Source organism: Choloepus didactylus, chromosome 8 (assembly GCF_015220235.1).
Source record: "Choloepus didactylus isolate mChoDid1 chromosome 8, mChoDid1.pri, whole genome shotgun sequence".
In the NCBI taxonomy this organism is placed as follows: Eukaryota; Metazoa; Chordata; class Mammalia; order Pilosa; family Megalonychidae; genus Choloepus; species Choloepus didactylus.
The window spans coordinates 73,856,312-73,870,645 of record NC_051314.1 but is presented as its reverse complement, the minus strand read 5'-3'; the positions used below and the strand labels follow the sequence as shown (position 1 = coordinate 73,870,645).

General features: G+C 42.4%; 1 pseudogene; it reads right to left on the bottom strand.

Moving 5' to 3' along the window:
• LOC119542681 overlaps window positions 1–8,779 on the bottom strand; it is a 44,574-nt pseudogene extending 35,795 nt beyond the window's left edge.
• Between the last annotated feature and the right edge of the window lie 5,555 nt (window positions 8,780–14,334).

Genomic DNA, 14,334 nt, shown 5'->3' with positions numbered 1-14,334 from the left:
CTTTTGGAGAAGCATCGATTCTGAATGCCCCTTCTGGGGCCCATTCTTTTGCTATTGAAAGATCCACAGCTGACTTGCCCGGGAGGCTCTTTTTTTTTTTTAATTCAATTTTATTGAGATATATTCACAAACCATATAATCATTCACAGTGTACAACCAATTATTCACAGTACCATTATATAGTTGTGCATTCATTACCACAATCAATTTTTGAACACTTTCATTGTCACAAAAAAAGAGAATAAGAATAAAAATTAAAGTAAAAAATAACACCCAAAACATCACATACCTCCCATCTGTCTCTATTATTCATTTACTTTTTGTCTTCATTTTTCTACTCATCTGTCCATACACTGGATAAATGGAGTGGGAGCCACAAGGTTTTCATAATCACATGGTCACACTGTGTAAGCTATATAGTTATGCAATTGTCTTCAAGAATCAAGCCTACTGGGTTGCAGTTCAACAGTTTCAGGTGTTTCCTTCTAGCTATTCCAATGCACTAAAAACTGAAAAGGGATATCTATATAATGCATAAGAATAACTTCCAGAGTGACCTCTCAATTCCATTTGAAATCTCTCAGCCACTGAAACTTAACTCTGTTTCATTTCTCTTCTTCTTTGTGGACCAAGAAGGCTTTCTCAATACCCCAATGCCAGAGCCAAGCTCATTCCTGTGAGTCAAGTCCCACATTGCCAGGGTGATTTATACACCTAGGAGTCATGTCCCACATAGAAGGGAGGGCAGTGAGTTTACCTGCAGAGTTCGCTTAGAGAGAGAGGCCACATCTGAGCAACAAAAGAAGTTCTCTGGAGGTGACTCTTAAGCATGATTAGAAGTAGGCTTAGCCTCTTCTTTGCAGAAACAAGCTTCATAAGGACAAGTTGCAAGACAGAGGGCTCAGTCTTTTAAATTGGTAGTCCCCAATGCTTGTGAGAATATCAGTAATTCCTCTGGTGGGGAAATTTAATATTTCCACATTTTCCCCCAGTCCCTCCAGGGGACTTTGCAAATACGTTTTTATTCTCTGCTCAAATTACTCTGGGATGCATTAGAACTTCACATTACCCCATACAAACCAACCAGATTTCACTCCCTATTCAAAGTACCAAGTAATTATGGTGTTTGAATAAACTGACCATACAAGTTAAATTATATATTATGCTACAAAAATATAGATTTTGCACCTAATAAACATCTCTTTCTTTGGTCTCACACAGAAGTTAAAGTTCTAAAACAACCATCACTATTGTCCTTTACCCTTTAGTCTGATTTACCTTAGTCCTAAAAAAGTCCATTTTGTTCGTATCTCTAATTGGAGTCTGGTCCCCCTTTTCAGACTAACAGTTGCTGTATGCGTTAATGCTGACATTCATAGCTCCTGGACTCTGGCTCTGAGTCTCAGATGTCACACAAATACCTAAAGTTCCAGGGAACAACCAGGTTACACACCGAGAGCTCAGCATCTCAGAATTTAGAAATAGTCATTACCGGGACTTAACCTGTACAAACCAACCAGATTTCACTCCCTATTCAAAGTACCAAGTAATTATGTTGTTTGAATAAACTGACCATACAAGTTAAATTATATAGTATTTTACAAAAAATACAGATTTTGCAGCTAGTAAACATCTCTTCATTTGGTCTCACACAGAAGTTAAAGTTCTAAAACAACCATCACTATCGTCCTTTACTCTTTAGTCTGATTTACCTTAGTTCTAACCAAGTCCATTTCATTCATATCTCTAATTGAAGTCTGATCACCCCTTTCAGACTCTTTAACATTTGCTGTGTGGGGTAATGCTGATGCTCCTGGCTCTGAGTCTCAAGTGTCACACAGATACCCAAAGTTCCAGGGACTGAACGTGTTCTACACAAATTGCTTATACATCTCAGAAGTTAGAAATAGCCATTACAACTCAGAAATAGTTGTATCTGTTGTAAGAGCTTACAATCTAGGAACCTTTACAATAAGTCTTCCCCTGACAACCCACGCCCTCAGATTCAATTCTCAGAGTTTGCACATTATAGTTAATCCATATTAGTGAGGCATTATAATGTTTGTCTTTTCATTTCTGGTTTATTTCACTCAACATACTGTCCTCAAGGTCCATTCACCTCACAACTCCATTCCTTCTTGTACCAGCTCAATATTCCATTGTATGTATACACCAAAGTTAGCCATTCTGTTCATCAGATGATGTACCCTTAGGCCACCTCCAACCACTGTGAATCATGAATACTGCCACCATAACCCACTATGCAAGTGTCCATTCATGTCCCTCTTTTCAGTTCTTCCAAGTATATACTCAATAACATGGTTGCGGGACATGGCAACCCCAGGCTTAGCTTCCTGTGGAACCACAACACTGCCCTCCAGGTGGGCTGCACCATTCTGCTTCTCCATGAATGGTGATTAGGTACATTCCTCTCTCCACATTTTCTCCAGCACTTGTATCACTCTGTTTATTTTTTAGGCAGTTTTGTTCACACACCATACATTCCCTCCTGAGTAAGCAATCAATGGTTCCCTGTATAATCACATAGTTATGCATTAACTACCACTATCTACATGAGAACATTTCCATTTCTTCCATAAAGAAAGAGGAAGAGGTGAAAAAAGAAAAAAGAAAAAGAAAGAGAAAAAATGACTGATACTTCTTCTCTTTCTTCAACTCAGTATTTGCAGGGTCCTTCTCCAGTCTATATCCTCCTCCAGAGTTTCAAACAATTCAGAATTGTCCTTTATTTCATTAAATCTCTGGAGAGTTTTCAGCAGCTGTTTATGGTGCCATGTTGATGATGTCACCTCCCCTCAGATGCTCTTTAAGGACATTTTCTGTTGCATTAGTTGGCTTCCTTTGGGTAACATCCAGCACTATTTATTGCTATGTATACTTTTTCAATTTACACAATTTATGGGCATCTTCCTTCAGATTAATCTTTCTAAAATGCTGATTTCATCCTGTCATTTTCTTGCCTAAAAACTTGCAATGTTTCTAAGATTATGTGTTAACACCTCAGCTTGGAATTCAAGGTCTTCCATTAGCAGAGCAACATATTTTAGTAGTATCTCCCACTTGCCAACTAAGTAAGCAAATAAGCAAACTAGCAAAATGTCTCTTACAGTCACATTTCCTCTAGTTACTGCTTTACTTCTTCGCTTTCTTCATAGCAAAACTTCTTGGAAAAGTTATCTATACTCAGTCACCACTTCCCTTCTAGTCATTCTTCAATCCTCTCCAATATGGCCCTCAATCAATTATTCAGTCATCACTCCACTGAAACCACCCTTTTCATGGTTGCCAACAATTTCTGTATTGCCAAATCCAATGGCCACTTCTCTGTCCTCTCTAACTTGACCTTTCCACAGTATTCAGCACATTTTCCTGGGTTCCTCCTGCCTCTCAGACTCCTCCTTTCAATATCTTTTGCTGCCTCCAGTATTGGACCGTAGAACACAGGAATGCTTCAAACCTTGGTCTGGAGTCATCTTCTCTTCTATTTCTTCACTCTTTGTCTAACTAATTTCATTCAATCCCATGGCTTGAAACACTGTTCACAGGCAGATGAATTTCTTTTATGTTTCTAATTGCTCACTTGAGTTCTAGACTCGTATAATCAACTGTCTATTTTCCATCTCTATTTGGATATTGTAGCTTACACAGCTGGCTGCCTATCCAGTATCCACTCATCTCTTCTTTTTTAGCAATAGAACCCTGTTAATGTTTGGAATAGCAACGGGCACAACTAAGGACTACATTTTTCAGATTTCTTTGCAGCTTTTCAGCTATGGGTAGCCATTTGAGTTGTAAACCAGAGTCTTCTGGGGACTTCTGGGAATTTTTTCACCTTCATATAGATATACACCCTTCCTCATTTCACTTCCTTTTTCTTATTCCTGTCTGAAACATGGAACAGAAGTTGGAGCTGAAGCACATATTGTAATCCTGGGACTACGCTTGAGCAAGAAGGGAAAGGGAGCCCTGAGTATCTATACAAGCCTGAACTGCTGACCCCTCCCTGGACTCCTTGTTAAATGAGAAAAAGGAAAACCTTATTGGGTAGGCCCTAGAAGCTACGTTTCTGAAGGTAATTCCTATTCATGTGTGACGGACACATACAACGGGCATGGAAAAAAAAAAAACCCAATATGCCTGTTTGGGTTTGCTAATGCTGCCTTTTTGCAAAATACCAGAAATGGATTGGCTTTTATAAAGGGGGTGTATTTGGCTACATGGTCACAGTCTTAAGGCCATAAAGTGTCCAAAGTAAGACATCAACAACAGGGTACCATCACTGGAGGATGGCCAATGGCATCTGGAAAACCTCTGTTAGCTGGGAAGACACGTGGCTGGCATCTGCTCTGGAGTTCTGGTTTCAAAATGGCTTCCTCCCATGATTTTCCTCTCTAGGCATCTGCTTGCTCCTGGGTTGCATTCTCCAAAATGTCTCTGTAAGCTGCAGCTCCTCCAAAGTGTCACTTTTAGTTGCTCTGAGCTCCTTCTGTCTGTGAATTCCTTTATATGACTCCAGTGATCCAATTAACACCCACCCTAAATGGGTGGGGTAACACTTCCAAGGAAATTATCCAATCAAAGGTTTCACTCACAGTTGATTGAGTCACATCTCCATGGAAACTCTCAAAGGATACCAATCTAATCAACACTAAATACATCTGCCTCCACATGATTGCATTAAAGAATATGACTTTTTCTGGGGGACACATTATATAGAAACCAGCACAATGCCTAATAAGGAACTCTCGATTTTTCCCACACCCCTGACTAATTTTTTTCTTTTTTGAGTCTTCCTCATTTTGGTAAGGGGTCTCACTACCTTCCAAGTTGCTCAAGTAAAAAGCCTACAGGTTACTGTTGGTTCCTTCCTTTACCTCTTCCCTCCTCTTGCTTCACAACCATCAGCAGGTTCTGTAGGTCCTGCTTCTCTCACTCCTGCCACCACCTGCCCAACTCAAGCCTCTCTCTTTGCTTTGGGACTCTTGTAACTGGTTTCCCTGCTTCTAGTCTTGCCCCTCCCTCCACAATCCACTCTTCTCATAGCTACCATCCTGATGGTTTAGGAATATAAATTAGATCATTTAACTTGTTTGCTTGAATCTCTTGCCTCAAATCTAAATGAATTCAGTGACTTTCTATTGTAATTAAAATAAAGGATAAATTCCTTACCATGCCCTAAAGGGCTGACTTGATTAGCCCCTGCCTGCTTTTTTGACCTCTACCCACAAGCACGACTCTCCCTCTTGCTCCCTGTGCCCCAGCCACATGGGCCTTCTCTGTGTCTTTGAAAAGGAATATGAGCTGTTTCCCCCCTAAGGACCCATGCTCCTACTGTTCCTTCTGCCTGAAGCATTTTCCCCACAGATTGACACCTCCTCAGAATTTAGGTCTCGGTTCCAACACTATCTCTTCAGACAGGCCTTCCCTAAGCATCCTAGGGCAAGAAAGCCGCCTCTGCTGACCTGGAGTGCCTGTCTTTTACCTACCTTCGAGCCAAATAATGGCTACCTCAACTCTTACCATATCTGTCTGTCTTTGATTAGTTCTTTCCACCAAGATCTTTCTGGTTCCTGACCCCCATAGTGCCTGCCTGCCCTCTTTTCTAGAATATGTCCAGACACAGTCTTGTGCTGCTGTCAGTTGTTTCCGTACACATGCCATGTTTTCCCAAGCTAAGTGTAAGCTTTTTGAAAATAGCAAGTTTTAAATTTTCTTCAATAACTTCAATACTTGGCTCATGGCTGGGGCTTAAAAGTCTAGACTAGCTTACTGATGTTCCGATTTTCTGTAAATGGTGACTTCATATGAATCATCTGCTGTTGTCTTTATCTTGTAGGGATTTGGGGAAATATTTCTCTGCTTGATTATAAAGAAAATCTAATTTCAAAATTTTACTCTTTTGTCTCTGGCTAAAATCAAGGTAGGTGCCCAACATATTAGAAAATGCAAAATTACATTTTGCCATAATTTTATTTCAGTTGGATTTAGAACTGAAAGTGAAGACAGTTAGTATTGATTGACATTATTCTCTTCCATAAATGTGCGTTTGTGTTGGTGGGCAAGGCAAAGCCTGACACATGCGACAGTGACTTTCAGCTTTCAGAATTTCTGATTCAACATATGAGAAAGGTACATTTATTTCTATTCAAAATGGTGCTATGAATCATTTTCGGTAGGGCCTGAAGTTTTGGCTGATTTTTCCAGAAGTGATTAGTGATTATGGATTTGTGCAGATCCACCCAGGCTTCCTTTCCTGGTACCCATGACAACCAAAATGATACATCTGAGAGGCTTAGAGGGGTAATCAAAGGAGGTTTTCTTGGTGCAAAGAAAGCTGGTCCATTTGAGGTTCAAATCCCCACCTCAGGTCTCATTAAGACACTCATTATTACACTGAATGAACTAGCCCAGGAAATTGACAATCACCCAATAGTTTATCACATTCTTACTTTTATTTGAGATATTACAAGAGAAGTAATAACTTGCTTAAATTTAGTCACATTTCAATAAGCTCAGAACTAACCATCTCTTCTCAATTTGCTCATTTCTTGGGTCACCTAGGTCAGTGATTCCACAAGTGTACTCTGTTCAACCCTATTTAGATCAATCTTTGGTTTAAATTCAGAAAAGTTCAGCTGAACTTTAAATCAAATCTATAACAAAAGAGATGAATCTTTAATAATACGAAAGATCAAAACCCAGAGGTATTTAAATTTAAATTGGGGTTATCATAGAACACTGGTTGCTCTTTCTGTGGTACAGTTACCGTATTTTAAGGGGATTATAAAATTCTCCGTATATTTACAAGGAGGATATAATGAGCAATAATCTCAAAACAGGCACTCAAGAAAGGTTAAATAAATTTAATACCCCTTCTTACTGGTAAAAGTAAAGAGAAGCTTCTACATAACAATTTGAAAATTAGGAAGGGAATATGTCCATGCTAAATATTGTAATGAATAGATATTGCTCTAAATAGTATCATAGTTACCTTCTTATCAGACAGGTATCTTTTTTTACATTCCTTGCTTTTTTTAAATTCAATTTTATTGAGATATATTCACATACCATGCAGTCATACAAAGCATACATTCAGTTGTTCACGGTACCATTATACAGTTGTGCATTCATCACCAAAATTAATTTTTGAACATTTTCATTACCACACACACAAAAATAATAGGAATAAAAATTAAAGTGAAAAAGATCAATTAAAGTAAAAAAGAACATTGGATGCCTTTTTTTTTTTTTTTTTTGCCTACATTTTTCTATTCATCCATCCATACACTGGACAAAGGGGAGTGTGTGGTCCATATGGCTTTCCCAATCACATTGTTACCACTCATAAGCTACATTTTCATACAACTGTCTTCAAGATTCAAGGGTTCTGGGTTGTAGTTTGATAGTTTCAGGTATTTACTGCTAGCTACTCCAATTCATTAGAACCTAAAAAGGGTTGTCTACATTGTGCATAACAGTGCCCACCAGAGTGACCTCTCGGCTCCTTTTGGAATCTCTCAGCCACTGAAACTTACTTTGTTTCCTTTAATATCCCCCTTTTGGTCAAGAAAATGTTCTCCATCCAACGATGCTGGGTCTAGATTCCTCCCTGGGAGTCATATTCCATGTTGCCAGAGAGATTTACACCCCTGGGTATCAGATCCCACGTAGCCGGGAGGGCAGTGATTTCACCTGCCAAACTAGCTTAGCTAGAGAGTCTTCTCTACATTTTTATATTTTTATTTTAATTGAGTTCTATGAGAAAAGCAGTTCTCTCTGTGGAATGAATCCATTGACTTGGCATCTATCTAATCTAGTGTATTCTGTGTACCTAGGCAATATTCTGTGCACAAGTGAAAAGGTCATCTGTGGATAATAGGTCTTTGCCAAACTTCTGTTGGCATTTACTGTTTAGGTAGTGGAAGACTAAAGGACAATGTATGTATATGTGCTGGTGTTCATCGTTTTCAATGAACAGGTGGCAAAACAATAAACTAAAAATGTATGTACTTCATTGTAACCGCTTCCTCTTGAGTGATTTGGCAGACTGACAATTATCAGTCAAGAAGAGTGAGGGTGTTCTGATCCTTAGGAAAAATTTAACCCTTGAAACTTGAGTATGGCAGGAAGTTATCTGCATGTTTAACTCTCAGAAAGAAAAAAAAGTGAGTTCTGCCAACAAGACACTTTATTTTTGAACCCAACTTTGGGTGACCGATGACCCATTTCAGGTTAGGGTTTGGTATCCTCTTTCCTTCGTAATTACTTGCAAGACTCCTACACAGGTTTCTTTGAGAACTTTGTTAAGTGGGTTATTCTGAGTTTTGTCCTGTTTCAGAAAATCCTGAGTACTTTAACATGGGTTGTTTTTGGGGATTCCCAAAGTAGATCTTTCTTAAAAGACTTTTTTCCAAAGTAGACTCAAGAAGGTTTGGAGAGGTCTGGGCTCTGAGTTTCATTTTTTGACAAAACTTCCCAAAAACACAAAGGAAGAGGCAGTTTCAGAAGAGCCATTTCTCTCTGAACAACCAGCCAGAGCAGGGCGGGTCGGTTACACTGTCCTCCCCAGGGACTGACCTCCCTCCGGTTCCTCTGCAGGTCAGAACCTGTGTGGGCACCTGGAGGCCATACCAAGCAGGCCTGGGCTCTCTGGCAAGATGTCCATCTGAGAAGGTAAGGACACTCGATCTGCCACCCCCCAGCCAGTGCTGCCTCTCCGTGATGAACCCACCTTGGGGATGGGGTGCACCGTCTGCATTCTGGGCCTCTCATGAGGCCACCTAGCATCCCACAGAGCACAGGGTTACCTGTGGCATGGGCATAAGAATAACCAGTGAGACAGGATGAAAATTAACTCCAAGCAAACTAGAACAGCGGTGAAGAGGCAGGACAGAGGGTTAAAAAACATGTGATCAGATGCTCACGAGAAATGCACTTGAGGATGACGTATCTCCCCCGGTCCTCTGGCACCCAAGACATCTGGTGAGGGTCTCTGCTTCTAAGTGGAGAGGAAAAAGGACTTTTTTCTTTCCTTTGCAAGGAGCTGTGAAATATGAGAGGTGCTGGAGCAGTTGTGGTTGTTGAGGGAAGAGGAAAAAAGAAGAAAGGGAATTTTTAAAGACTTGCTGTGACCTACATACTCTCTTCAGAATATCTGAGAAATAAATTCAAGTAAAGAACTTGAGTTAGTTTGAATTGACTTTGTGGTTGCTGGACTATACTTCTTGAATGTGAGACAGCTGAGCACCCGAACTGTGAGGGTCACAGCTTTTTAAATCCTGTGTGACCCTGAAGAGCGGGTAACATATGTAAAGGGCATATGGCAATCGGTAGGGATGCCACAGATGTTAGTGTTCTTCTCTATAGTGTATTGTGGGCGTGCGCGGCTGCCTGAGATCTGGCCCAGCATAAGCGACTGCCACTTGTCCGGCGCTTTCTCCGCCTCGCCTCGAGTCCTCGGTCGGCCGGCGATGGGGACCAGAGAGATAAGGGGAGAGAGGGTGCGGACAACGTCTTACCCGGAGCACTTGTGATCACTCAGGACTCGCGGTGGTAAAGCAGATAAACTTTTAATGGAACTAGGCAATCATCATCTTTACAGGTTCCACCCGGGGCGAGACACCTCGGGGGAGAACAACCTCGATGCGGCCGTCAGGTACGGCTCCTTGTGGGCTGTCTCCCCGAGCTTTGCCCGGGAACTTTCTTATAAACCTTGCGTGTATCCAATGGGCTAACGCCACGCACACAAGCATGATTGGTGAATACAGCGGGTGGTTACATACATCAGAAGCCGGAAGCAGGATGTGGGCGCCATCTTGGCACCACTCGATGGGCGGGGGGACTTTGGAGCAGGTTTACAGCGCATGCGCTATGCCCGTCCCGGGAGACGGCTCTCCACATCTCCCCCTTTATTATTTATATCGACCCAGTGTCCCCAGTGATGAGTGTGCTCCCGTGAACCCAGATGGCTCACAATTTGTTCCGGTGCTTTGGGGAGTCTGGACTAGGTCTCAGCCATTTAGCGGCGGAGCCTCTAGCACCGACCAGAATGCTCACCTCATATGGAGACAGGAGAGTCCGTGAGCTGGAAACAACATGACTCTCCCTGCAGTGCTTTGCCTTGCAACTGGGGGACAAAGGCGGGGGCAGGGATAGCATTAACCAGAGTCGGAGGCGTCACTAGGCGTCCCTATGCATTGGCTAGAGTCAAGTCTGGCCACAACTATGACTCTGCCTTAGGGACCTACCTGAGACAAAAATTATGACTGCTGGCGTCGCCCGTTATACCCGGGACATAGCTGCGCGCTTAGCTACAAACCTCGCTCCCGAGTGCCCCGCCCGAGGCGGCCAGGATGGGGTATGGCCATCAGAATGGTCGCTGTTGGGGGTATCAAAGGTGGAGGACATAGCCATCATAGTGGTAACACGGTACTGCCGCGCTTGAAACAGGCGTTCTAGCAAAGATTTAACAATGACTAATCCCACCAATGGTCCCACCATCAAGAGAATCCAATTAGTCAAATTGGGCCAAGAGAACCAAGAGGTGACTTGGTCCCACAGATTTTTTACAGTCTCGCCCAGTGTGGAAAGGTCGAAACTAACAGGCTTCAATTCCCTAATGTTCTCAAGTCCCTGAAGGCCGGAGGCTTGGTCCAATGGCCCAGGCCGTATATTCGTTGGCGTTTCTGACAGCTGCTCCCCGGCCTCCCCAGGTGATGCCACGGTTCCCACCAGTCTTTCCGGAACCCACACTGGTTGACGTCCTGGTTCCTGGGGAAAAACACAAACAGAGCCTCCGGCCCAGCCGAGCACCGGGTCAGGGCCTTTCCACTGTGACGTGGAGGGAGCGATATGGCCCTTAACAGTCTCCCATATAAGGCCAAGAGGGCAGATTAAGGCTGCCAGAACAAGGAAACCAGGGGGCAAAAGTGGCCACATCATCAAGAAATCGCTGGAGAGAACTTCTCTTAATTGAGATACCCCGCTGTTTCAAAAGGGTCTTTAAGGGGGTTAATAGGGGTGAACTCCCAGACTGCCCCATGCTTGCAGTCGGCACTATCTCTTAATCACTCGGAGAGCTCTTCCGAGTCCCCGGGGCTACCTGAACGCCCACGGGCCCTAGTCCTCGCACGAAAAAAGGGGGTGCTTACCTTCTCGCGGTGATCAGTCGCGGAGGTCAAACCACGGATCCCGGGAGCACGTCTCCGTCGGGTCGAGGGGAACGCGAATGAGGTTCCCCGTACGGGCCACCACTTGTCCGGCGCTTTCTCCGCCTCGCCTCGAGTCCTCGGTCGGCCGGCGATGGGGACCAGAGAGATAAGGGGAGAGAGGGTGCGGACAACGTCTTACCCGGAGCACTTGTGATCACTCAGGACTCGCGGTGGTAAAGCAGATAAACTTTTAATGAGACTAGGCAATCATCATCTTTACAGGTTCCACCCGGGGCGAGACACCTCGGGGGAGAACAACCTCGATGCGGCCGTCAGGTACGGCTCCTTGTGGGCTGTCTCCCCGAGCTTTGCCCGGGAACTTTCTTATAAACCTTGCGTGTATCCAATGGGCTAACGCCACGCACACAAGCATGATTGGTGAATACAGCGGGTGGTTACATACATCAGAAGCCGGAAGCAGGATGTGGGCGCCATCTTGGCACCACTCGATGGGCGGGGGGACTTTGGAGCAGGTTTACAGCGCATGCGCTATGCCCGTCCCGGGAGACGGCTCTCCACAGGTCACAGCTTTTTAAATCCTGTGTGACCCTGAAGAGCGGGTAACATATGTAAAGGGCATATGGCAATCGGTAGGGATGCCACAGATGTTAGTGTTCTTCTCTATAGTGTATTGTGGGCGTGCGCAGCTGCCTGAGATCTGGCCCAGCATAAGCGACTGCCACTGTGGGTAGCTGCCTTGCTGATTTGTTCTCACTCCACCCATCCACCCCCCAGGCTTTGGGAGGGACAGGGAGGGCATGCTGTCCCTGCAATTTCATGAAGGTGGGTTTAGCAGCCTTCCTCTGTCTCACAGTCTGCAGCCTTCACAAGTTCCACCTACAAGAGAAAATTGGGGGTTTGAGGAGTCTGAAAGAGTTTAAACCATTTAATTGCTCTAATGATTAATTCGGAAGCCACACATGCTAAATTTGTGATCACTGGGACAGAACCTTGGTTGAAGGGCACTACCTCACTTTCTGTGATAAAAGGGTGTTCTTCTTCTAAGTAAGTGAATAGGTTAAACATGATTATGAGGGGTTGGATTTTCTCACTTTAGAAAATACAATCCATGCAGGAAAACTGGGTTCAAGTCTTGTACTTTCCACTTACTGGCCAAGAATTATCCCCCTCTGAGCCTCTCAGTTTCTTCATCCTGAAATGGGGTCAACGATGCTGTCATCAGTGCCAGGCTTTGAAGAGTGAGGTGATGCACAGAACCACCTGGCATTGTGTCTGCGACATGGAGGGCGCTCAGCACATGCTCTTTCAACCTCCTTCTCTTTGTATTACAAGAAAGCGCCATGCACCATCCTTTGGGAATACGGTTAGCGCTCCTGCTTGTGTAATTTGGCTGCTGTTCTCCCCGTCTTGAGTCTCCCATCTCTTCTTGGTTTCCATCTCCTGGACAGCGTCCCTGATTGCTTTTCTAGAAGGCTGGTGCATTCCCTGTTTCAGATCTTAGCTTATGATGGGTTTTAGTAGCCACTGCAGTGCTTGGTCAGATTTTGTTTACAGGCACGTGACTTTTGATCACCTTGATTGTATGCTCCCCCATCACTTATTTTTTTTGAATCCTTCACAGTATCTGTCTAACATAGCGCTTTGAACATAGTAGGTGCTCTCTAAATAATCAATATTTTGATTACAAATCATCTCTGTGAGTTTACTAAAGCAATTGCTCAAGCACCTTCCTTACCTTTCCGATGCTTTGCTAATCATATTTGGATTCCTTCGCAAAATTGTTTCTTAAATTTTGTTTTGTCTTTTAATATTTCTTAGAAAAAAAGACAAGTTTAAGTAAATTATGGCACAGCAAAAAAAGATATTTTTGAAGACTTTTTTTATAATATGGGGAAATGCTGTGTTGTGAACTAAATCAGAGATTGCAAAATTGTGCATAAAGCACGATTACAGTAATATATAAAACGCAGTTGAAAAAAAGAATATGAAACTGCTGATCACTAAGGGAATCAGGTCCAAGCATGAATATTGAATTATTTTTTGGAACCAAGAATATTAAGATTTCCTTCCAGTTTTATTTGTAGGAAGATAATATTTTTGCTCACAAAAGCTCTGTGTAATTACTGCTTACTGTGCCTGAAGACCGAGTCTACTTCTTCCCACTAGGGGTCACTGTGGTTCTTCAGTTATTTTTTTCTCACTTGCCTTCCCTTTTAGTAGGGGGAAAAGCATTATATCACGGTTATTATTTTTAGCAAAGTTAAGAGAAATGTTAAAATGATAGCCTCTTTTTTTAAGTACAAAGAAACATTTTCCAGAGCAATTGTACTTCTTTTACAATTCCACATTCCAGGTCATAACTATCAGAAACATTTCTATTTTACACTGGCAACCCAAATTTAATTTATTAGTGTGAAACATTATCACTATACCATTTATTCTGCTATTAAGACAGAATTGAACCCATGCTTTCTATGATGTGAGAATAACAGAGGACTAACCCTTTCTATTTCTAGTTCAGCTTTTTTTTTTGACTTTTTTTCCCCTAGCTGTACAGAAATATGGCTTCTAGAAGAACTTTTCAGTAATGAAGTATTAAAATCAATTAATAACACAAGGATGTGCACACATAGGGACCATTTCTAAGGTGAATGCAGGAGAACCAAATTCTCCTGATATACCTCTGTGTCTTTAAAAGAATTTCTCTCTGATAAATTCAACAGGGATATAGACTATGTTTTTCTATTTGAAAAATGATGAAATATTAAGAATTAGAAAAGGGAAATATAGTCTTCAAATATTAATAGGATGCATGCTGAGTATAACAGCCAAAATGCCTAAGCAAGATGATAATCAAGGTCCTTAGCTTTCCTACTGGGATCATAAGTTCATTTGACTATAAACCAGGAAGCTCTAAATTTGATATTGCTCTGAAACCCTCATCTTTCCCTCTCATCCCCTTTTTACTATCTGCAGCCTTGAAAAGTGGTGTCACAATCTCTTCACAAGATCATATTTATTTTTCATAACCTGGTTCCTGGACTTTTTTTATTCCTATAGCATTATTGCTGAATTCACAGAAATTTTCCCTAAATTTAGCAAAATTAGAGAGATTAGGGTGTATGTTGCATGCTGGAAACCC